Consider the following 25,703-nt stretch of genomic DNA (forward strand, 5'->3'; position numbering starts at 1 on the left):
GGTCACCCCGAGACCTCACTTGGCTCCCGCTGCCACCGGACACCTACCAGCTGCGACTGACCTGACGCTGCCTCGCTACTGACTGCACCGCCCGACTTGCAGCTACAGAAACGCGAACCGGCCGACCAGCCCCGCGTGTGCAGGACCCCGCTGGCGCCGCTTGGCCTGACGGGAACTGTAGTCCGCCTCCTCGCCGTCAGGCGTGGGAGAAGAGCAGTGCGAACTACAAGTCCCAGCAGCCCGTGCGGCTGGCCTAAGCTGACGCTCCTGGAAACACAGATGTCTCTGCCCTGGAGCCCAGTGCTGCTTCTCTAGCTTGGTGGTTCAGGGTCGGCTTCTTGTGGTTTTTAAGGAGCCGGAAGCTCTAGATAATAAATTAGTGAGCTGCTCTGCACCATGGTGACTAAATGAGAGCTAACTAAGCTGTTTGCTTTTGTATTGATTTGATTTGTATTTACTTTTGATCGAGAAGGAGAATTTGAGAGTGGGGGGCCGGGTGATGGCGCACCTGGTTGAGCGCTTATGTTACAACACGAGACTGAAATTATCTTCATTTATTTATTGAACAGAGACAGCCAGAAATCAAGAGGGAAGGAGAGATAGGGAGGGAAAGAGGCAGAGACACCTGCAGCCCTGCTTCACCACTTGCAAAGCTTTCTCCTTGCAGGTGGGGCCCGGGAGCTCAAACCTGAGTCCTTGCGCTGTGACGTGTGCGCTCATCTAGTGCACCACCACCCAGCCCAGCTTTTTTTTCTTACCAGACTACTGATCAGCTCTAATTATGCTGGTGCAATCCTGAGATTTGGAGATAAAGTACTAGAGTTTCTCTGCATGAATAACCATATGGTTTCTTCCCTGCCCATTTAATTTATTTCTATTTATGTTTGTTTGTTTTACTAGAACACAGCTCAACTCTGTCTTCTGGTGGAACAGAGGATTGCACCTGGCACTCTGGAGACTCAGGCAGAGAGTCTCTTTGTGTCACCATTATGCTATCTATCTCCCCTCCACCCCCAACTAATAACCATTTTGTTAAATGCAGAGCCTGGTGCTTGGAAGTAACAAACTTGTTAAAGAAAAAACTTTAACCCTGAGACATCACGGTTTGAAGGTCAATCACTGGCACCATTGGAAGTGTAATCCAATAAGTGCTCCTATGAAAAGAAGAAAAAGAAATAGAATAAAATGTCTTGAAGGGATCAGGGGAGGAGCAGAAATGTGGTTTTTTCCCCTTTATTATTATTATTAGCTTTACTTATTGGATAGAGACAGCCAGAAATAGAGAGGGAGAGGGTAAAAGAGAGGGAGAGAGATAGAGAGACACCTGCAGCAGAGCTTCACCACTTGCAAAGTTTTCCCCATGCAGGAGGGACCTGGGGCTTGAACCAGTGTCTTTGCGCCAGAAATGTCTTAATGCCAATCATCTATGCTAGAGTCCATCTAAAAGCCCCATCACTTGTGGCTGCGGGATGCAGAAAAAGGAGGTTTGGAGCAGAAATGGAACTCAATCCTTTATTTGTGCTGGCACCTCAGAGTTGGGTGAGAGAACAGCAGTTTGGACCACGTGGAGGTAGCAAAAATGGCCGCCTCACACAGCAACCTTCCCTGTGTTTAATCACTGAAGTGAAAGGTGGGCAAGAGAGAGGTGCGGAAGAAGAAGGGCTTTTATGGGAATAGCTCTTGTGAGAATGAGAAGGGGGAGGAGTAACCATAGCACTCCAGGGTAGGATAATAACTCTTGTGGGAATGGGAAGGGGGAGAAGGAACCAAAGCACTCCAACTATCGCGGGTACAGACAGACTATGACCCACATAGTCAACGACTGCCACCTCTCTAGATTCAAAGGAGGTCTCGAAACTTTACTTCAGGCTCAACCTGACGCTGTTGACTGGCTACGGAAGAAGGGCAAACGCTAGAAGAAGAAGAATCGCGGGGAATTGACAATGCTCTGAGGGCACAACATGGCGGAAAAGGCTCTCCGAGAATGTCCTAACTCTCATGGGAACTAGCAATAGCCCGAGGGGGCAACATGGCAGATGTGACTGCATCTGCACAATTTCCCAGCATCTCCCCCTTTCCTTATATCTAATGGCCGCAGTATAGGAAATTTAGAGTGGAGCAGGCTTAAATGTTTTTAAGGAATGCCATGCTCAGGTGGGAAGATGTAGGATTTTTTGTGGGGGAGGGAAGACTTACATGGCCGCCAATCTTGTGAGATTTATGTGTCCCCTCCTGTGCTCAACCCCTCTGTAGAGAGACTTACCTGGAGGGACTCATAAGTTAAGCTCTGCCAGGCTCCACCATCTCCTCACAATTTTTCTACATCTTTCCCTATCTTTCTATCTAGTCATCACATTAAGATGGGTCAATGTCTGTAAGAGACTCCATCTCTGACCGAGGAATAGTGGTATAGGGGTGAGCAGAAACATTTTGGGCATAAACTTGAATGATATAACAAAACAGGAAGGGACAAGTAGGGGAGCAGTAAGAGCCAGTGTGATGCCAAGGGGAGGCTTGGTGCCCATTTCTGTCTTTGGGGGGTGTCTCCTGCCTCTGGGGGGGGGTTCATGTCTCAAAGGGGGTTTCCTACCTCTGGGGCCAGTATCTAGTAAGGGAAGAGGGCTGTGGGAATGAAGGTGTTGAACATACAGTGGTTGGGTTCGAGAACAGAGCATAGAGGCAATTTGAATCAAAAGAGGGGAAAGTGGGTTGTTATCAATTTTCACATAAGAATGAGCAAGCCATGGAAGTAAGTTAACAGTATACACACTGTCAGAAAAAAAGGTTGAAGGATTCTGGTACAGCTTTTAATGCAAGGAAAACAGCATAAAGTTCTTTGTACTGAGGGGAATTATCAGGAAGCTCAGTAAAGAGAGGTTTAGGTGATTGCTTGTCTGGGTAATATATAAGGGCAGCAGTACCTTTATTCCACCATCAGTGAAGACTGTAGGAGCAAAGGGGTCTGGGAGCACAGCAAGAGCTAAGCCCCTCCAATATTGGGGGTATTAAGGTGCTGGAAAAAGATTCGTAAAATGCACTTGGTCCATGGGGCATGAATCCCATCCTCCTTCACTGCCTGCCTGAGTTCTCTGGAGAAGTATGGATGCCACACCTGAGGGTTTTGTTTATTGGGGGCCACATTTACTGGGAAGGTGTGGACTTGGTTTAATGACGAGGTATCAGCGGGGGGAGGAGTCATGGAAGTGAAAGCCACTGGAGTAGTGGTTGCTGGAGAAACCGAACACGTGTCTGCGGAAGCAGAACTCTCGGGGCAAACTGCAGAAGGTTTAGGGTGTCTAAGTGCCGAGAACATATCCTTTAACTCTTGTATCTCAGCCTCAAGGTCTCTTAACCTTTTGGCAGGGCGCCTTATACATATCCTGAAAGTTGCAGACATAGCCAAGAGAAACCACAGTGCAGCTCCAATTAAAGCGTCTCCAAGATAGAGAGCCTGTCCCATGAGAAAAGAATAGAATGTCTGGGACATCTCCTCGTAAAGCGAGAAAAATTCCATGGTGGGGGGAGACATGGGGCTGCAGAGTCAGGCAGCTGCCACTTACCTGTGTCTGGGCGGCTTTTCTAGACCTCAGGCTGGGCCACCCTGCGGGGCATGAGTGCGGGACACATTGGGTGCCAGGTGTCACTTGCAGTGGTGGGACTCAGAAAAAGGAGGTTTGGAGCAGAAATGGGCACCTGGGGAGGCCTGTAAGCCACTTGTTTGACAAGAATCAGGAATGAGGAAACATTTCCTGATGAGGAGAGACAACTACAAAGTCACAACCCCCTAACCTGCTACATCCTGCTGACCAGGCAGAAGGGGAGATAACCAAAAGGTCACAACCCCTACCCCCGCTTCCTCCTGCTGTTGCTTGGGGAAATTTTTTAACTGCCAATAAAGCTGACATGCTGCTTGTCACTTAGAACCCTTGTCCTGAGCCCTATATGTAGCCCAGTAGAAACTGTAATCAACATCGAGCACCCAATACAGCTGTGGGTTCTCGGCCTTAGCCCTATCCCAGGCTAGTAAAATAAAGTTCTTTGTCTTTACATCACCCTGGTCTCTTGGTGAATTTCTTGGATTATCGAACCTAACAACTAGCTATTGAAATAATCACAGGAGTGAGTAAAGAGTTTGAAAGAATTGTCATCAGAAATATAGGAACAACAAATGAGACACTAGAAGAAAACACTAATTATCTCAAGGTTATTAGAGAGCTGAAAGCTGATATAGCTGAGCTAAGAACACAACTAGCTGAACAAGCTAAAACAGTGTCAGAACAAGGTAACAAAATAGATGATTTCCAGAAAACAGTAGAGGGGAGAGAAAATAGAATCAATGAGGCTGAAGACAGAATTAGCAAGATAGAGGATGAATTAGAGACAACTAAAAAAGAAGAGGGGGCTGGGTGTTGGCACACTTGGTTGAGTGCACGTTACAATGCACAAGGACCTGCAGGGGGAAAGCTTCACAAGTGGTGAAGCAGTGCTGCAGGTGTCTCTCTGTCTCTCACCCTCTCTGTCCCTCCCTTCCCTCTCGATTTCTAACTGTCTCTATCCAATCAATAAATAAAGATAAAAGAATTTTAAAAAGAAGATATCTCAAAAAGAGATTAAGAGATACTGAAAATAACAACAGAGACCTATGGGATGACTTCGAAAGAGAGGGAAGGGAAGAAAGCATCCTTCAGGACATAAAAGCTGAAACTTCTCTAGTCTAGACAACATCAAAGACAAAGATTCAAGAAGCCCATGCGCTGATGATGGAGAACACGTGACCCCTCTGTTGGCAGATGGAGCAGGGGACCTTGTTGATGGAGCTCCTGTCTGATCTTTGATTAAACATCTTTAAAGACAGTGCCTAGCAGATCCATGCACACCGTGTCTATACAGATATCCAGGAAGGATGGAGAAGCAACAGTGAAATATATCTACTCAACCTAGTCCTAGCACAGTGATTTATACAAGAGACGTTCACACCAGAGGCATGCTGGTCTCAAGTTCAATCCCCAACATCATAACTGAAAACAGAGCACTGCTCTGGTAAAAAAAGCAAAAACAAAGAAGCTTTATGTTTTTCACACACTAAGCATGGAACTTAAACAAGTTAAAGAGACATGAAACTTGGTACCTAAAGTGTATACCTAAAGTTAGGGCCTGCAGAGTCTGACTACTGTCTGACTTTCAATCTCCACTTGCAATAATATCTGACTGAACTGAAGATGGGGGACACATGACCTCTTTGTTGGAGAGAGGTAGGGAAGAAAGCATCCTTCAGGACATAATAGCTGAAATCTTTTCTAGTCTAGACAACATCAGAGACATAAAAATTCAAGAAGCCCATAGGCTAAAGATGTAATCATGTGACCCCTCTGGCCAAGGAAGCTATTTCATTTCCCGAGAGTCCCCTACATTATTTATTTATTCCCTTTTGTTGCCCTTGTTTTATTGTTATAATTGTTGTCGTCACTGTTGCACAGGACAGAGAGAAATGTAGAGACGAGGGGAAGACAGAAAAAGGGAGAGAAAGACAGACACCTGCAGACCTGCTTTACTGCTTATGAAGTGACTTCCCTGCAGGTGGGGAGCTGTGGGCTTGAACCGGGATCCTTATTCTGGTCCTTGCGCTTTGCACTACATGTGCTTAACCCGCTGCACTACTGCCCAACTCCCCACTATGGGCATATTTTTATCTACATAGTCACTGTGGCAGGTCCCTGCTAAGTTCTGGGTGTAGAATATTCAAACCAATGATAGATAATGGACCTCAGACAATGATGCTGAGCAACTTCTGTTGTCCAAATCTTTCTGAGATAAAGTGAATATAATGCAGACACCCAATAATAGGAGAACCTTTGACTTGCAGTAATTAACAAAAGGCAATCTCTGATAATTGACATAATCACATTACACTCTTGTATAGATAATTTTATGAGGTCTGCAGGTGTCTTATCTTTCTCTCCCATTCTGTCCTCTCTCCCTCTCTCAATTTCTCTCGGTCCTATCCAACAACAGTTATGACAACAATAATAGTAACTGTTGGTATGCATGAGACTCCTTTTGTTTCATTTGGTTTAAATCCCCCCTGCTTAACACTATTCTATTTACATAACCACTTCATTCTATTTACATAACCGCTGTTAACAAGCACCTCCCTCCAGGGCATTGGTTCAATCCCCACTGTTTCATGATATGTTTTTGCTCCACCCCCTCTCCTTGTCACACCCTGATCCCCTCTTTGTCACACTCTGATTTTCACCAGTCACTTTTCTTTCCACCCTCTCTATGTCACATCCTGTTTCCACCTTACTTGGCAAGTATTTATAAAGACAGCATTGTGAGTTTTACAGTACTGTACTTGAGTTTAGCTTAGCTCGTCTTAGGTTGTGCTGCGCCCTGCATGAATAAAGAGATACTGCCTACAGCTCAACCATGAGTCCCTGGTCGTCTGTTACCCGCCCGTGAAGCCAGCCCAGCAAAAACAACCTAAACCATCGAAAACAACAAGTAACTACAGCAAGAGCAACAAAAATGGGAAAAATGTCCCGCAGGATCAGTGTAGTCATAGTGCAGGTGCCCTGCCCTTAGAGGATAAATAGCATAATGGTTTTGCAAAGACACTCTTAAGAGCCTGAGGTTCCAAAGACCTAGGTTCAATCACCCCTACCACCAGCAGCCAGAGCTGATCAGTGTTCAGACAAAAAATTAAATAAAAAAGAGACATGCAGATGTGCACACCAGAAGACAATGGCTGACATTCATCCCCTTGGAATTCCACTTCAACATTCCCTGAATCCACAACAAAAGTTAGAAGATCAGAAAATTCAATACTCCCCTCTGCCAGAATAGCCTGAGGATGCTTCTTCCCAAGCACGTGCTCTCTGGGTTGGAGAGAGCTCACTGGAGCCATCCTAGGCTGCTGAGTGGGAGAGGGATCAGGAATTCCTGCAGAGCTAGCATTGCAGGAGAGAGACTCTGGGACTCGCACAGTGGGAACGCAATCCAATGTTTTTAATCAGAAAAGAAGATTCTTTTATACTTTCAAAGAAGTGGTAGGGTGGAAAACAGGATGTAACTAGGAGAGGGGGGCAGAGCGAAAAGAGTGCATGAACCAGTGGAGATTAAACCAATGGGGATCTAACCAGTGGGGATTAAGCCAATGCCCTGCAGGCAAGGCAGGCCTCAGATAAAACAGTGATTATGTAAATAGACCACAGCGTTAAGCAATGGAGCAGGGAAACCTGGCATGATAGATAGAAACAAGCAGAATTAGCCAAAGGAGAAATGATAACCAACACCCCTCTCTTTTTGTCTTGGGAGGATATATGTCTGAATTGTGTATTTGTCTCTTTCTCTCTCTGATTTGTCTCAGTGCTTGCCTCCCTAAAACATGACTGATTCTCTGGTGATCTCTCATGTAGAAATCAGCTTATAACCACACCAGTGGATCTTCATGGTGGGACCTCTGTCTTCTTCCTCTTGTTCCCAGACCACAACCTGAACACAGGACTCTGCAACTTCAGCCAGGCAGAGAAAAGTTTTGGAACATGAATGGTGTTTCCAACTCCCTGCCCAAGGAGCACACTGAATCCGGGACCCTTGCGATGGACCAGGAGGCTGAGGTCAAGGGGGCTGCAGACCAGGTGCAATGTGCACATGACGGAATGACTGGGGGAGGAGCGCCTTGGCCACATGGCTGCTTCCCACAGCATCGCAGCAGCTCTCAGGTACAGCTCTCCCCATCTTGGTCCAGGTGAACTGCACTCACCATTGGCTGTCCAAGCTCCGGACTCCCTGAAGACTCCTCTCTAAGTCCTAATTGCAGGAAAGTGAGGGTGAGCTGAGAAGTAAGGACCCCAGGAATGGCGTCACTAGTGTGCTTTACTTCCTGGCTTGTCTTCTTTCACCACCACCCACCCAGATGGAATGGGAGGTTTACACTTCCAATAGCTTAAAATATGATTGGATGAAATGCTTGTTGCCAACACACCTCCTCTCCTGATTGGATAATACTCAGATCCATCCAACACAGAAACACACCCCCAAAGTAACAGCAGATCAAAACTAGACATTTCTAAATGCCAGGAGCACTGTCCAATTGGCTTTCCAGAAATGGTGTAACTGGGGAAATAGCCCAGCAAGAAACTGAGCTTGAATGTCACTCAAGAAGCACCAGCAACTAAAAACCTAGACTTACTCCCAGCAGCCACTTCAAGCTGGCCGGCTTCAGCTCACTCAGATCCAAAGCTACCCCTGCCCTCTCCCCACCCAACACACACTAGGGTAATTGGGCCACAGTCCTGAGACCCCAGACGCTGCCATCATGGTACTTTTGGATGCACAAGTGTGCAGGACGTTGTTGCCTGCAGCCTTGACTCAGATGTACAGTGCTCTACACATCCCGGAGGCAGGGGGGAGGGGAATGTGGCAGTACCCTCTGGACACTGAGCATGGGTCCCGTTTTGCTATCATGGAGTAAGTTCACAGACTCACATGGATGGCTAACAATAGAAAATGGAACAGTGGAAACTGGCTATTTTGCACAGGCCATGGGAGATGCTGTTTCCTGTATTCTGCATGAAGTTGCTATAAACTTGGACAAAAGATCAACAAAAATAAATGTTGGTTCTTTGAAAGAGTGAACAAAATCAACAAACCTTTAGCCACACTCATAAACCAAAAAAAGGAGAAGACCCAAATAAATCGGATACTAAATGAAAGAGGAGATATCACAACAGACACTGCAGAAATTCAACATATCATGCGAGGCTTCTATGAACAACTATATGCCACCAACTAAGAATACCTGGAAGAAATGGACGATTTCCTAGATACCTACAAACTTCCAAAACTAAGTCAAGAGGAAGTGGATAACATGAACAGGCCCATCACAGCTAATGAAATTGAAACAGTTATCAAAAATCTCCCCAAAAATAAAAGTCCTGGACCAGATAGTTTTACAAATAAATTCTACAAAACCGTCAAAGAAGAACTAATACCTCTACTTTGAAAAGTCTTCCAGAAGATTGAAGACACTGGAATACTCCCTGCCAGCTTCTATGAAGCCAACATCACCCTGATACCAAAAGCAGACAGGGACACAACCAAAAAAGAAAACTACAGACCAATATCTCTGATGAACATAGATGCGAAAATACTGAACAAAATTCTAGCCAACCGGATACAGCAGTATACCAAAAAGATTGTTCATCATGACCAAGTGGGGTTTATCCCAGGCATGCAAGGTTGGTTTAATATATGTAAGTCAATCAATGTGATCCACCATATCAACAAAAGCAAGACCAAAAACCACATGGTCATATCAGTAGATGCAGAGAAAGCCTTTGACAAAATACAACATCCCTTTATGATCAAAACACTACAAAAAATGGGAATAGATGGAAAATTCCTCAAGATAGTGGAGTCTATATATATCAGACCTACAGTCAACATCATACTCAATGGTGAAAAACTGGCAACATTTCCCCTCTGATCAGGTACTACACAGGGCTGCCCACTATCACCATTACTATTCAACATAGTGTTGGAAGTTCTTGCCATAGCTATCAGGCAGGAGCAAGGAATTAAAGGGATACAGATTGGAAGAGAAGAAGTCAAACTCTCCTTATTTGCAGATGACATGATAGTACACACAGAAAAACCTAAGGAATCCAGCAAGAAGCTTTTGGAAATCATCAGGCAATACAGTAAGGTGTCAGGCTACAAAATTAACATTCAAAAGTCAGTGGCATTCCTCTATGCAAACACTAAGTTAGAAGAAATTGAAATCCAGAAATCAATTCCTTTTACTATAGCAACAAAAACAATAAAATATCTAGGAGTAAATCTAACCAAAGAAGTGAAATACTTGTATACTGAAAATTATGAGTCGCTACTCAAAGAAATTGAAAAAGACACAAAGAAGTGGAAAGATATTCCATGTTCATGGGTTGTAGAATTAACATCATCAAAATGAATACATTACCCAGAGCCATCTACAAATTTAATGCTATCCCCATCAAGCTCCCAAGCACATTTTTTAGGAGAATAGAAAAAATGCTACAAATGTTTATCTGGAACCAGAAAAGAGCTAGAATTGCCAAAACAATCTTGAGAAAAAAGAAAAGAACTGGAGGCATCACACTCCCAGATCTCAAACTGTATTATAGGGCCCTTGTCATCAAAACTGCTTGGTACTAGAACATGAATAGACACATTGACCAGTGGAATAGAATTGAGAGCCCAGAAATGAGGACCCACACCTATGGACATCTAATCTTTGACAAAGGTGCCCAGACTATTAAATGGGGAAAGTAGAGTCTCTTCAACAAATGGTGTTGGAAACAATGGGTTGAAACATGCAGAAGAATGAAACTGAATCATTGTATTTCACCAAATACAAAAGTAAATTCCAAGTGGATCAAGGACTTGGATGTTAGACCACAAACTATCAGATACTTAGAGGAAAATATTGGCAGAACTCTTTTCCACATAAATTTTAAAGACACTTTCAATGAAACGAATCCAATTACAAAGAACACTAAGACAAGTATAAACCTATGGGACTACATCAAATTAAAAAGCTGCTTCATAGCAAAAGAAACCACTACCCAAACTAAGAGACCCCTCACAGAATGGGAGATCTTTACATGCCATACATCAGATAAGAATTTAATAACTAACACAAAGAGCTTGCTAGACTCAACAACAAATAACCCCATCCAAAAATGGGGGGAGGTCTTGGTCAGAATGTTCACCATAGAAGAGATCCAAAAGGCCGAGAAACATATGAAAAAATACTCCAAGTCTCTGATTGTCAGAGAAATGCAAATAAAGACAACTTCACTCCTGTGAGAATGTCATACATCAAAAAAGGTAACAGCAGCAAATGCTGGAGAGGATGTGGGGTCAAAGGAACCCTCCTACACTGCTGGTGGGAATGTCAATTGGTCCAGCCTCTGTGGAGAACAGTCTGGAGAACTCTCAGAAGGCTAGAAATGGACCTACCCTATGACCCTGCAATTCCTCTCCTGGGGATATATCCTAAGGAACCCAACACTACCATCCAAAAAGATCTGTGTACACATATGTTCTTGGCAGCACAATTTATAATAGCCAAAACCTGGAAGCAACCCAGGTGTCCAACAACAGATGACTGGCTGAGCAAGTTGTGGTATATATACACAATGGAATACTACTCAGCTGTAAAAAATGGTGACTTCAACGTTTTCAGCCGATCTTGGAATGGACCTTGAAAAAATCATGTTGAGTGAAATAAGTCAGAAACAGAAGGATGACTATGGGATGATCTCACTTTCAGGAAGAAGTTGAAAAACAAGAGCAGAAAAGAAAACAGAAGTAGAACCTGAAATGGAATTGGCATATCGTGGGGAGAATACAGTTCCATGAAGGATGATAAATGACATAGTGGGGATTGTATTGTTAAATGGGAAACTGGGGAATGTTATGCATGTACAAACTATTGTATTTACTGTTGAATGTAAAACATTAATTCCCCAATAAAGAAATTAAAAAAAAAAAAGAATAGGGAACCTTCCAAATGGATGGGATACGGAACTCTAGTGTTGGGAACTTATGGAATTGTACCCCTCTTATTCTACAATCTTGTCAATCATTATTAAAACAATAAAAATTTTCAAAAAGAAAAATAAAAAAGTAAAAATACATATTTTAAAAAGATAATGAAATTTGGGGGCTCATGGTGGTAGCTGAGCATTAAACAGCATGTCTTGCATGCATGAAATCCTCGGTCTGATCTCCAACTCCCCATAACAAAAAGACAAAATAAAACAAGTGAAACACCTTAGATGGTAGTGTTGTTTTGCATGTTTCTTCCTCTCATTAAAAACAACCAACAGCGAAAACCTGTAAGATCCCAGAGATCAGAGACCCCAGCATGTGACCTCCTACATCCTTTCTGTTTTGTTGCTGGTGTAGCTTTCGGAAGTTTCTCATTTCCCTAGCAACAGTAAATTATGCTTGTACAGAATTTAGTAAGACCTCCTGGAGATAGTACAGGGAGAGAACCACACCCACCGCACTGGGTCCCCAGGCCTCCCCACATACCTGGCAAAAAGAAAAAAGAAAAAGAAAGCCAGTCTAAGCAGAGAATTTGATTACGAACAGTGGCTGTTAGTATTGGGGGTGCTGATTAGATCTAGTCTCGCAGGAGTGGGTGTTACACTCTGCAGAGGCATCTGTGGATATCCTAACATCAAGACATTCCAGAAGATCCCTGCCCAGTAGGCTGGTGCTAATATCAGCTGCCAAAGGGCGGAAGTGTCCGGTAGTCCCTTCAGGGTCTTCCCACATGAGTGAATCTCTTGTGAGAAAGGCTTGGATCAACCTTCCAACTCCATGTAAATGGGGTCCTGGGAGGAGTTCCCAATTTTGGGGAACCTCTGCTTGCCTTAAAATAGTCTTTTCTGCCCCTGTGTCAATCAAAAATTTAAAAGGAATATTGCCAATCCTTACTGTCATAGTAGGGTGACCTTGTTCTAAAACAGGAGTGGTCCACGAAATCTCAGGCCCCAAATTTGTACCATTCAGGGGCGTGCCATCTTTATGAAATTTGGACCAACAATTTCTCATCCAGTGAAAACCTTTCTGACATCTAGGACAAGGTGTTTGTGGCCTCTGGCTCCCTGACTGAAGGTGTGGTTGCCCTGACTGGAGGCGTGGTTGTCCTGACTTATGGTTCCAGCTTATCTGGACATTGGTTATGCCAATGCCCTTGGCGACTGCACTGAAAGCAGGCCCTGTTTTGATTATGTGGGGTAACTGCATAAGCCTGTGTCATAATGTGTGCCCCAGGCCCGCCACCTGAGACAAGCCCTTGGGGCAGTGAGGTTTGTCCCTTCTGCTAACAATTTGCCTCAGATCTCTTTAGAGCAACCCCAGGGAGTGCAATACTGGACCTCTGTGCCACCACTGACACAGTCTAAACTCCAGACATGGGTATACAGCCCTTGCCCACCGGCGTTTAGGGCCCGCTCACCCCTCATATGTTTGGATTATTATTAGGAAGGAGCAGCACAATCCTTAAAGGCTTATTCATCACCCCAGGTGTTGTTGATAATGATTATACAGGAGAAATTAAGCTCATGATCTCCTCCCCATATGGGGTCACTACAATTACAAAGGGTCAGCGGGCGGCTCAGCTACTCCTCTTACCCTTGACATCCACAGACAACCCCAGCTGCAAGACAACCTGGGAAGATAAAGGGCTTGGCTCCTCTGATACATATTGGGTACAAACTGTCTCTAACAATAAACCCATGTTAAAACTTTGGCTAGATGGAAAAGAATTTGAAGGACTCATAGACATGGATGCTGATGTAACTATTATCAAAAAAGATTCCTGGCCTGATAAAAAAATTTTTATTCGGCAGACTTGATTCAACAAAATTATTTAGTGTAAAATTGTCATCTAAAAGAAATGTAACAGTAAAAATTTATTTTAACATTTCAGCTATGCAGTTTATCTTAGCCTTTTAAGTTACCTATCCAGATCAAAGTGCAAGATCAATTAAGTTGTGTACCCACCCTTGTTCATAGCTGCCCTAAGGGTGTGATAAGCTTTGATAAGCTAAGATCCTAACAAACTAAGTTTAACATTTTACTTAAAATTGTTTAAGTGATTAAAAACAAAAGTAAACATTTTATCATGTCAATACATTAGGTATTGACTTTCTATAGCATACTGGTCTATTTTAATAAAGAGCCTTCTAAAATCATATGAAGGAACTCAAGCCAATTCTAACCATTAAATCATCAATTATAGTAAACTTCTAACTTGGTACAGTTTTCTTCCTAAGTAAATGATTACAGGTACACTCTGCACATGAAGAACTGACTGCTCATATGGTAAGATTTAAAACTAAACATTTTTCCTTTTTTATTTATGGGTGTGTGATGACTCCTAAAGTCACTCATATCCTAAAATTTTTCTCATTTTTTTACAAGCCCCTTAAATTTTAACACATGACCTGCCATAGTGAGAGCACTTTACTGGCTCCTGCATTGTTTAATTAAGATCCTGCTATTCAGACTTTTAAGATTAATCCCCACTGATAAAAGCCAATGCTCTCTGACAGATTGATGTAACTCATCTGCCCATGTTTAGTAAACAAAAACTTTTTCTTCTCAATTGGTACTTTTTCCAAATTTATGTGGGCTACAGCTCAGACAAGAAAAAGCTCAAAAACCTTATGAGCCATATGCTTTCCTGTTTTGCTTCAATAGATATCCAATCCATGTATTTTTGTTTCCTTTAGAACATTACTCTCATTACAGTATTCCCTATACTATAACCCTTAAGCTCAATTAATAAAAAAAGGGGAATGCACCCCCCAATATGCAGTTGGCTAAAGTGTCAATGAAGTAACTATGCTAAACCTTCTTAATATTTACAAAAATTTGAATTGTCCATTTATTATATCTCATTGGCAAAGCCACCCACTCTTCCAGTCATAGAGACACATTTTTTTCTTTTTTCTTTTTTTTTTTTAACACTGGATGTCCATGTTTGTTTTCTTTTTATTATGGTAGGTGACATTATTGCTCTTGCAAAATCCACAGAGTCCCTGTTGGCAAGTCCTTACCAAAAAGGACACCATGCCAGCATATACTCCAGCTAACCTCACCAGCCTATCCAGGTCTTCTCTTTCTGCTGACCTACCACTACTGACTTCAATTCCTCTTTATACAGAAGCCATTGGCTCTGACTTCATCCTTACATGTTTATTAACCTCTCACTTTTCTCCCAATATTCCTCATGTACGAGGACCCTCACCTTAACTTCTAATGTGTATGCACCTCCTCTGTGTATTGGTGCAACACCACCCTATATTTTCATGTCAGTTCTTCTCTACCTGGTCCTTGCCTCCTAGTTTCGCTTGTTCCACAGCTGACCCTCTATGAAGAAGAAAAATTTCATCAGTTGGTGCTGACAACCACCAGAGGACCAGATGTGCTATGTTTCTTCCCCTGGACCACATCCACTGACTGCTTCCCTTAGACTTGCTGGTGGTGCGCTAAGACACTCTATATATTCCTCCCATGAATTTTCTGACAAATTACAACAGGTTATAGACTCTACCAGTCTTGAGTCACTACAGAGACAGATTACATCCCTAGCAAGTTACCTTACAAAACAGATGAGCCCTTGACCTGCTTACCATGGAGAGAGGGGGGGACCTGATTAGCCCTACAAGAAGAATGTTCCTTTTACATTAATGAATCAGGGATCATAGAAGAAAATGTTAAAAACCTACAAACACTCAGTCAAGAACTATGAAATAGATATGATCCCACCTCTTCATACCAATGGATAAATTCCCCCTTCTTTACCTGGCTGCTCGAAGTTGTGGGACCCTTGCTTGTTTTACTTCTTCTGCTCATGGTAGGTCCTATAATTCTTAACAAGCTCATGGCCTTTTTGCAGCAACAGATCGATGCCATAAAAATGCAACCTATACAAGTTCACTATAACAGGCTAGACATGGCAGAAAATGGAGTTGCTGTGGAGGATTTGCCCCCCTCCATCAGAACATCCACCATGTAGAGGGATGGCTAGCCAATGACGGGTAAAGGGGAAACTAGCGCTATCCAGTCAACCTAAGACAGGGCACCAGTTACTACTGGGCAAAAAATGACCAGGTGTTCTAATGACGGGTAAGACGGAAGGCTGATCCCCAACCTAAGACAGGCACAGTCCACCCTGCCACAAAATAAATTCTGCCAAACATCAAAACATGCATATATATATATATATATATATATATATATATATATATATATATATATGGGGGACATCATGTGGGGAGCCACATGTGCCCTCAATGTGCCCTCAAGGTTGCTATTGGCTTGACCAAGGAGTCTTTGTTCACAAAAGGCCTTGCCTAAAAGATAAGTTCCTGCTTCCCTACTCCTTAGAGTCTTTGTTCACAGACAGCCTTGCTTAAAAGATAAGTTCCTGTCTCCCAACTCCACTTCCCCATGAATCACCCAGGACCTTCCAGATAATGGCTGATCACCATGACAACACACCACTTCAATCAGCAGTCCCCAACTGCTAACTCCCCCCTTGCCCCGGCCTTAAAAACAGCACCTTTTGTGCTAATAAACAAACTTGATCAGAATCTTGAGTTGTCTCATTTCTCTTGCATCTCTTGTCCTCTCCCTCTTGTCCTTGTCCTCACTTCCTCTCCTAGGATAACCCACGTTGAAGGTCCTGCGGGACGGGACACCACCGTCATACTCAATGGTAAAAAACTGGAAGCATTTCCACTCAGATCAGGTACTAGAGAGGGCTGCCCACTATCACCATTACTATTCAACACAATGTTGGAAGTTCTTGCCATAGCAATCATGCAGGAGCAAGGAATTAAAGGAATACAGATTGGAAGAGAAGAAGTCAAACTCTCCTTATTTGCAGATGACATGATAGTACACACAGAAAAACCTAAGGAATCCAGCAAGAAGCTTTTGGAAATCATCAGGCAATACAGTAAGGTGTCAGGCTACAAAATTAACATTCAAAAGTCAGTGGCATTCCTCTATGCAAACACTAAGCTAGAAGAAATTGAAATCCAGAAATCAATTCCTTTTACCATAGCAACTAAAACAATAAAATATCTAGGAGTAAATCTAACCAAAGAAGTGAAAGACTAAAACAATTCTGGGTATGACCTCCCCTGAGAACAGGGTGATACTAAGTATTGTACCATTCTTTACAGAAATAGGGGAGTAACATATAGCTTGCCAAAACCACAAGACTAATGATGCTTATTATTGCTACTTCCTTATGAGCTAGTTGTCTAGGCGACCTGAATGTAACCTGAAAAAAGTATAAAAGCTAATGTAGTTTCACTATTAAAATGAGTCCAGATTCACCCTCCAATAGAGTGTGGTGTCTATCTGTTCTCCCTCGCGCCAACTCCTGACCTACCTGGGAGGTTGCCTTCAAGACCCCTGACCCTCCTGCTGCTCATCCACTGTGGTGGTCCACGGCACCCAAAATTTCATTTAATAAAAATAATAAGTAATTCTGGTTTATTACTCTTTTGTAGATTTACTGAATTTTATAATATCTTAGACAGAGTTTATAAAGCACACATGGAAACTAAGCAGAATTGTGTTAGCTCTCTGATATCCCAGGACAGACATCTTTCTCAGTAGGAATACTGGATTAATGCCATTACTTTTATCTGCAAAAATTAAAACATTTCAACAGTTCTACACCACTAATCAACATAAGAATTGTTCATCCCACATAGATTGCTGGGTAGAGATAAAAAGAAGGCTGGGGGTCAAGTGGTGGCACACTTGGTTAAGTGTTCACTTTATAGTGTGCAAAGATCCAGTTCAAGCCCCTTCACCCCACCTACAGCAGGAAAGCTTCATGAAATGTGAAGCAGGGCTGTGGGTTTCTATCTCTCTTCCTTTCTATCTCCCCTGCCCCATCCATTTCTCTCAGTCCCAATCCTTTATTAAATAAACAAATATTTTAAAAATCTACATTAAAAAAGAGAGAAAATTCCTTCCAGCTCCATCCAAGATAAGTCAGAGAAGGTGGGTTCACTGTTCTAAATAGCTGCATTGTATTCCATTGTGTATATATACCAAAGCTTTCTCAACCACACATCTGTTGTTGGGCACCTGGTTGCTTCCAGGTTTTAGCTAATACAAATTCTGCTGCTATGAACATAGGTGTATACATATCTTTTTGGTTGGGTGTTATGGTGTCCTTGGGATATATCCCTAGGAGAGGAATTACTGGGTCATATGGAAGGTTCATGTCTAGCCTTGTGAGAGTTCTCCAGACAGCTCTCCATAGAGGCTGGACCAATTTACATTCCCACCAGCAGTGCAGAAGGGTTCCTCTGTCCCCACAGCCTCTCCAGCATTTGTTTTTGATGTATGACATTTGATCTCCTTTTTGATGTATGACATTCTCACAGGGGTGAAGTGCTAGCTCAAAGTTGTCTTTATTTGCATTTCTTTCACAATCAGTGACCTGGAGCAAATCTTCATGTTTTTGTTAGCCATTTGGATTTCTTCTGTTGTGAATATTCTGTTCCTATCATCTGCCCATTTTTGGATGGGGACATTTGCTTTATTTTTTTTCTAAGTTTGCTGAGCTCTTTATATGTTTTGATTATTCATTTTTTATCTGATGTATGGCATGTGAAGATCTCCCATTCTGTGAAGGGTCTCTGTGTGTGATAGTTTCTTTGGCTGTACAGCTTTTCAATTTGATGTAGTCCCATTGATTTGTTATTATTTTTTATTTATTTATTTTTAAAAATTTTTTATATTTATTTATTTTCCCTTTTGTTGCCCTTGTTGTCTTTTATTGTTGTAGTTACTATTGTTGTTTGTTATTTATGTCATTGTTAGATAGGACAGAGAGAAATGGAGAGAGGAGGGGAAGATAGAGAGGACGAAAGAAAGACACCTGCAGACCTGCTTCACCGCCTGTGAAGTGACTCACCTGCAGGTGGGGAGCCGGGGACTCGAACCCGGGTCCTTGCACTTTGTGCCACGTGCGCTTAGTCTGCTGTGCTACCGCCCAACTCCCTTCTATTTATTTTTTAACATTTTTAAAATTTATTTATTTATTGGATAGAGACAGCCAGAAATTGAGAGGGAAGGGGGGGCTAGAGAGGAAGAGAGACAGAGAGGAACCTGCAGCTCTGCATCACCACTTGTGAAGTTTTCCCCTTGCAGGTGGCAACCAGGGACTCAAACCTGGGTCCTTGCACACTGTAGCATGTGTGCTCAACCAGGTGTGTCACCATCCAGCCCCTATCACTTTCTATTTCTTTGAATACTGATTCAGTTATCAGTATACAAGTCTTTCACTTCTTTGGTCAGGTTTATTCCTAGGTATTTTATTGATATTGCTGCAACAGTAAATGAGAGTGAATTCTAGATATCCTCTTCTTTGGATTTACTGTTTGCATAAAGAAATACCACTGACCTTTGTACACTGACTTTGTAACCTGACACCTTGCTATATTGCCTTATAACTTCAAAAACTTTCTACTGGGTTCTTTAGGTTTTTCTATGTATGCTATGCTATCAACTGCAAATAGTGAGAGCTTGACTCCTTCCCTTCCAACCTGTATTCCTTTGATTCCTTTCTCTTGTCTGATTGCTATGGTGAGAACTTCTGATACCAGTCATCTCTATCAGAAACAACAAAATAGACCCCTTTGTGGGCCCTCATAGGACCTTGCCCTCAACTTGGATCAACAACGGTAGAGAAGGTTCCATCCTCTGAAGGGAGGCTGGACAACATACTCTACCTACCTACCTACCTACCACCTGAGGAAGATGGGTCCTGATATTAGGCCAGCTTGGAACCTTGCTACTCATGACCACAGAATGTGAGCTCAAATCTATAGCGATGCAGACGTCACATAGGCTCCTAAGCTGAATATGGGCCCCAGATCACGTCAAATCCATGGAGTTTACAGTCAACAATACTTACATACCTTTCCCATATTTGGGAGCTACTCTCTGTCCTGATCCAGCTTTCTGGTCCTTTTTCCAGCCATGACATCATCTCCCCAGAGAATAACTGGGATCCACCTGCATATTAGATTACAGGCTCAGGAAAAGAAACTAGTATAGCCACAGGTCCTATGAAATATAACTAAAATATGACTACTAAATACCTACAAAATAGAGAAAGCCCCCCCAACTCTTCTTCTGCACTATTCCAGCCTTTAGGTTCATGATTACTCAACAATTTGTCTGGCTTTATATGTTAACTCTCTTTCCGGCCACCATGTTCCAGATGCTAGCATGATGCCAACCAGACTTCCCTGGACAAATTACCATGCAAATGTGTCCTGGAGCCCCCATTCCCCAGAAGCCTGCTCCACTAGGGAAAGATAGAGGCAGGTTGGGAGTATGGGTTGACCTGTCAATGCCCATGTTCAGCGGGGAAGCAATTACAGATGCCAGACCTTCCACCTTCTGCATCCCACAATGACCTTGGGTCCATACTTCCAGAGGGTTAAAGAATAGGAAAACTATCAGGGGGAAGGGATGGGATACTAAATTCTGGTAATGGGAATTGTGTGGAGTTGTACCCCTCTTATTCTGTGGTTTTATCAGTGTTTCTTTTTCATAAATAAAAAAATTAAAGAGAGTAAATAAAGACTCTTAATATTAGGATGTATGTATTCTAATGAACCTCATTTGTGGATGATTCCACAAATGGAATAAAGTGGAATAAAGAATATAGGAAAGCTATCAGGGGAGGGAATGGGATATGGCATTCTGGTGGTGAGAACTGTATGGAATTGTAACCCTCTTATCCTATGGTCTTGTCAGTGTTTCCATTTTATCAATAAAAATTAAACAACAAAAAAAGATTAAGTGAAAAGAGAAGTACAAGGGTGAGGGAGATAACATAAAGTTTCTGCCTGAGGCTCTCAGGTTCCAGGTTCTATTCCCTGACCCAACATAAGTCAGGGATGAGCAGTGTCCTGACAGAAAGATAAAGAAAGAGACAGAGATACAGAAAGAAATATGATGGGCAAAACAGAAACAGTAAATTAAACATGTATCAATTAAAATACAACTTATTCAAGAGGAAAAAGAAACAGAATCTGATGTGGGTCAAGTCACTTACCCAAGAAACCGTCATCTCTTCCTCTTTCCCTGAATGTCTTTCAGGCCAGAAAATGGAAGATCAATCACAGCAATAGCTTGAGACTCTGTTTAAATCTAGCAGCACAGCCTCTTCACTGGACAGTATGGCCCCTAGATGGAAGATACTGTAGTGAATACAAGGTACAATACCCTAGGCTGTGCAATGGAAACAGAAGAGGCTATGGAAACATGTAGTGAGTTATCCTGCCTATTAGGACCATGACAAAGCCCATAAATTCTACTGACATCTCTTTCAACCTTTTAATTTTTCTTCAACAAAAGCATTCACAAAAATCTAGTAAAATGGGAGTCAGGCAGTAGCACAGCAGGTTAAGTGCATGTGGTATGAAGCTCAAGGACCAGCCTAAGTATCCCGGTTTGAGCCCTTGGCTCCCCATCTGCAGGCAGTCACTTCAGAGGAGGTGAAGCATGTCTGCAGGTGTCTTTCTTTGCCCCTCTCTGTCTTCCCCTTCTCTCTCCATTTCTCTCTAACAACGATGACAACAACAACAACAACTATAATTACAATAAAAAACAAGGACAACAAAAAAGGAAAATAAAATATATTTTTAAAAGAATAAATCTAGTAAAATGTCTATTAGTTTTTTTATTTAATTGAAGCCTCACCTAAATATTTCTCAGAGATCTGTATTAAAACAGTGACATGGAGGGGGGGGTAGAGCCAAGATGGCAGCTTGAAGACATACCTGGCATGAGCTCTGCAAGAAGGCTGCTTTAATCCTGGGAATTTCAGGTGAGGGTAGGATTTCCAGGCCAGTGACAGAGGAAGAATGTAGGAGAGCTCTAAGGAACCAAGGAAGAGTCCTATAACCCAGCCTTAGGCTGGCAAACCAAGGCTGAAAAGGACGAAGGAAACATGGGGTTGGCCCACAGGCTGACTCTTTCCTACTGCACCCAAAGACCAACCCCCACACCAGAGGAGTAAGGAAACCAGCTACAGACAAGAGATCACTAAAGATAGTTTCTTTATCTACTTCACAAGCGGTGAAGCAGGTCTGCAGGTGTCTATCTTTCTCTCCCCCTCTCTGACTTTCCATCCTCTCTCCATTTCTCTCTGTCCTATCCGACAACAATGACATCAATAACTACAACAATAAAACAACAGGGCAACATAAGGGAATAAATATTTTTTAATTTCATTATAAAGATACCTACAGCCATGCAGAGGAAGGAGGTTCTTTTCCCAAGCAAAGTTTTTTTGTTTTTTCTTCTTTTTCTTTTTGACAGAGGCTGGAGCTCAATCTGAGTGGCTGAATACTTGACCAATCTCTGCCTCTGCTGGGGGCTGTGAGATTAATGTCCTTTGGTCTTGCTTGGCTTAATTTATCTATTTTTCTTTCTCCATTATACCTACTGAGTATAATTGATAGTTGCTTGTGATTGTGTGTTTTTGCTTTGTTTAGGAAGTGGAGGGGGGGTTTTGTAGCCAGTCTGAAAAAGTTTAACCTAATCTACAGACTGATTGTTAGGGTTTTATTAATCTGGATTTCTTTTTCTTTTTACAGGTTTTCTTCTTTGTACTTTTAAAATTAACTTTATTGAACTCAGGCTCTCATGGTTCAGAATCCAATGCTTTATCCACTGCACCACCTCCCAGATCACTGTTTTTTGTTTGTTTTACGTTTGTCTGTTTTTCCTTCTCCTTGGGTTGACCAAAATTAGCTGTTGTTGGTGTTTCCACTAATTGGGGATTGGGTGTACTTTCTATTGTGGGAGGAGCTTGCTTTTCTTTCCCTTTTCTCCTGTTTTCTTTTTCATTCTTCTTTTCTGATTTGAAAAATATTTTTCCTTTTGCTGCTGTTTTTTCGGTAAGCACGTGTGCATGTTTGTGTGTTATCTTGTAAAAGAAGTTGGACTTAGAGTGGATTCTCTCTCTTTTCTCTTCTTCCCACTATCTCTAGAATTTATAGTTGATTACTGTAATTGTCTACTCTTGCTTTTTCTTTATGGTTTGCATTTGTTTTTGTTCTTGTTTTGTTTTTGGAGTGGAGCTATTGCTTGGCTAACTAATTTTAGTTGAACTGCATTAATCTGCTTCTGTTGATATTATTGTATTTCCTGAGGCATGTGACTTCATCTGTGAAAGGACTTTTATTTTATGTGTCTTCTACTCAGAAAACACAACAACTGAATGACGACAGGACAGAAAAATACAAACCAAGCAGTTTAAAAAAAATGATCACATCTACAACAGTTAAACTAGCTACTGCAATGAATCATGACAGAAGTCCAGAAGAAACTTCAGTAAGCCAGAAGCAACTAAAAATAACAAAAAGGGTAAAAAAATAAATAAACAAATAAAATTTTAAGAATCCTAGATAGTTCCAAACAGAATCAATGCAGATCAAAAACACATCATAGATACAATGAAAATAAGGATATTTCCCCCATATAAATGCTAAAATCCAGAAAAGAATGGCAAAATATCTATTGAGGTCTCAATAAAAATGGGTTTCAACCAAAGACAGACTAAATGGAAAAAACCTTCTCAGATAAACAACAGTAAAAGAAGCAACTCTCACAAAGCCTGCCCTGAAAGAGCTTCTAAAATGCCTCCTATAACCATGCGCAACACCACCAAAAAAACTGGCCATATATCAAAGCAAATAAGAAATTTTTGCAAAATGGCATTGCAATACCTTAAGTCCATAATAGCAGTAAATGTCAGTGCTTAAACTTGCACATTAAAATGCTTAAACACACAGAGTAGGAAGATGGATCAGAAAAAACAACCCAACCATATGATGTCTGTAGAATCCCATGTGACTCAACAAGACAAACACAGATTCAAAGTGAAAGAACTGAAAACTATCATACAAGCTAATGGACCACAAAAACAAAAACAAACAAAACAAAACAAAACAAAAACCAGCTATTCTCATCTCTGACACAATAAACTTTAAACAGCTCTCCTGAAACAGCTAATCTCATCTCTTTTTAAAAACAATTTTTTTATTTATAAAAAGGAAACATTGACAAAACCATAGGATAAGAGGGGTACTACTCCACACAATTCCCACCATCAGAACTCTGTATTCCACCCTCTCCCCCGATAGCTTTCCTATTCTTTAACCAAATAATCTCATCTCTGACACAATAAACTTTAAAAAATAAAGTAATAATAGACAGGCATGAACATTATTAACATCGATGCACCCAATCAGGGCCCATCCAAATATATCAGACACTAAAGTGCTAAAAAAAAAAAAAGTAATACAGTAATAGTAGCAGACTTTAACACCCCACTCTCACACTTAGATCATCTAAGCAGAGTCAACAAAGAAATAAAAGAATGAATTGAAGATATGGATAGACTAACCTCCTGGATATAACCAGAGTTCTGCACCTCAAGAAGTTGGAATACACATTCTTTTCAAATCCACACAGCACATCCTCAAGGATAGATAGACAAATGATTTATACAAGAGATGCTCACACCAGAGGCGTGCTGGACTCAAGTTCAATCCGCAGCACCCTAATTGAGAACTGAGCAATGCTCTGGTTAAAAAAAGCAAAACCAAAGCTTTAGGTGACTCACACACTAAGCATGGAACTTAAACAAGTTAGAGAGACATGAAACTTGTTTGGTATGAAGTTAGGTAGCCATGGGGCCTGCAGAGTCTGACCTGTTCATTACTTGGGTGAGACCTTTCCTTTCATAGTATGCTCTAATTCCATTTCAGGCGGTTCACTTCCTAACAAAGTCCCAAAACCTAGATATAGACCAGGTCCCATGAGATAGAGCATATGTTCACACGTATCCATAAACTAGGGCAAAATATATACCTGAAAGCAAAAGCGCACAACAATCTGCAGTGAGTACCCCCCAACACTTCATCAGCACTATTCCAGCCTTTAAGTCCATAATTGTTTAACTATTTGTTTGGCTTTGTATGTTGACTCTTTTCAGCCACCAGCTTCCAGATGCTAGCATGATGTCGACCAGACTTCCCTGGACACACGACCTCACCAATGTGTTCTGGAGCTCCACTTCCTCAGAACCCGCACCACTAGGGAAAGAGAGAGGCAGGCTGCAGTATGGATCCACCTGTCAATGCCCATGTTCAGCGGGGAAGCAATTACAGAAGCCTGACCTTCCATCTTCTGCATCCCACATTGATCTTGGGTCCATACTCCCAGAAGGATAAAGAATGGGAAAGCTGGGGGTTAGGCGGTAGCGCAGTGGGTTAGGCGCACATGGCGCAAAGTGCAAGGACCAGCATAAGGATTCCGGTTTAAACCCCCGGCTCCCCACCTGCAGGGGAATTGCTTCACAGGCGGTAAAGCAGGTCTGCAGGTGTCTATCTTTCTCTCCCCTCTCTGTCTTCCCCTCCTCTCTCCATTTCTCTGTACTATCCAACAACGAATGACATCAACAATGGCAATAATAACCACAACGAGGTTACAACAAGGGCAACAAAAAGGGGAAAAAATGGCCTCCAGGAGGGGTGGATTCATGGTGCAGGCACTGAGCCCAGCAATAACCCTGCAGGGGAAAAAAAAAAAAAGAATGGGAAAGCTGTCAGGGGAGGTGATGGGATTCGGAGCTCTGGTGGTGGGAATTGTGTGGAGCTGTACCTATCTTATCCTATGGTTTTGTTAATGTCTCCTTTCTCAAATAAATTTAAAAAGATCACATACTAGTGATTTCCTAAGTTATTTGCCTAATAACAGTAAGATTCTGGAGACTGGAGGTTCCAAGTAACATGTCATGAATTGTGCAGAAATATCAAGTGTTACAAATAAAGCAGATACAAGATGGTGGATTTTGTTAAGTCAGAGTAATTTCCTCAGAAGAAAGTTTCAGTTTACCAGAAGGGCTGCTGGCACTGGCAACGAATACCCAATGCAAAGCACTGTGATGAACCAAAATTTGAAGTGAAAATAAAACTTATTCAAGGAGGAAAATCAGCAGTGCTAAGGACATTTGTTTTGTGCTTTTAAAAAGGTCAGAATAACCATTTCATCTTTTCTTTTTTTAAAAAAAGATTTTA

At 42.0% G+C, this 25,703-nt stretch overlaps 1 protein-coding gene and 1 long non-coding RNA gene across 2 annotated transcripts in view; one reads left to right on the forward strand and one right to left on the reverse strand.

Annotated features, from left to right (window-relative positions):
• The window catches only part of LOC132542441 (uncharacterized), a 242,382-nt gene extending 240,605 nt beyond the window's left edge, over positions 1-1,777 (reverse strand). The window contains exon 1 of the long non-coding RNA XR_009553452.1: positions 689-1,777. This is a non-coding gene — a long non-coding RNA (uncharacterized LOC132542441). The remainder of the gene's footprint in view (positions 1-688) is intronic.
• LOC107523087 (zinc finger protein 709-like) overlaps positions 1-25,703 on the forward strand; it is a 424,510-nt gene that overhangs the window by 195,107 nt on the left and 203,700 nt on the right. The gene's annotated exons all lie outside the window — the stretch shown is intronic.

This window comes from Erinaceus europaeus, chromosome 13 (genome assembly GCF_950295315.1).
Source record: "Erinaceus europaeus chromosome 13, mEriEur2.1, whole genome shotgun sequence".
Classification (NCBI taxonomy): Eukaryota; Metazoa; Chordata; class Mammalia; order Eulipotyphla; family Erinaceidae; genus Erinaceus; species Erinaceus europaeus.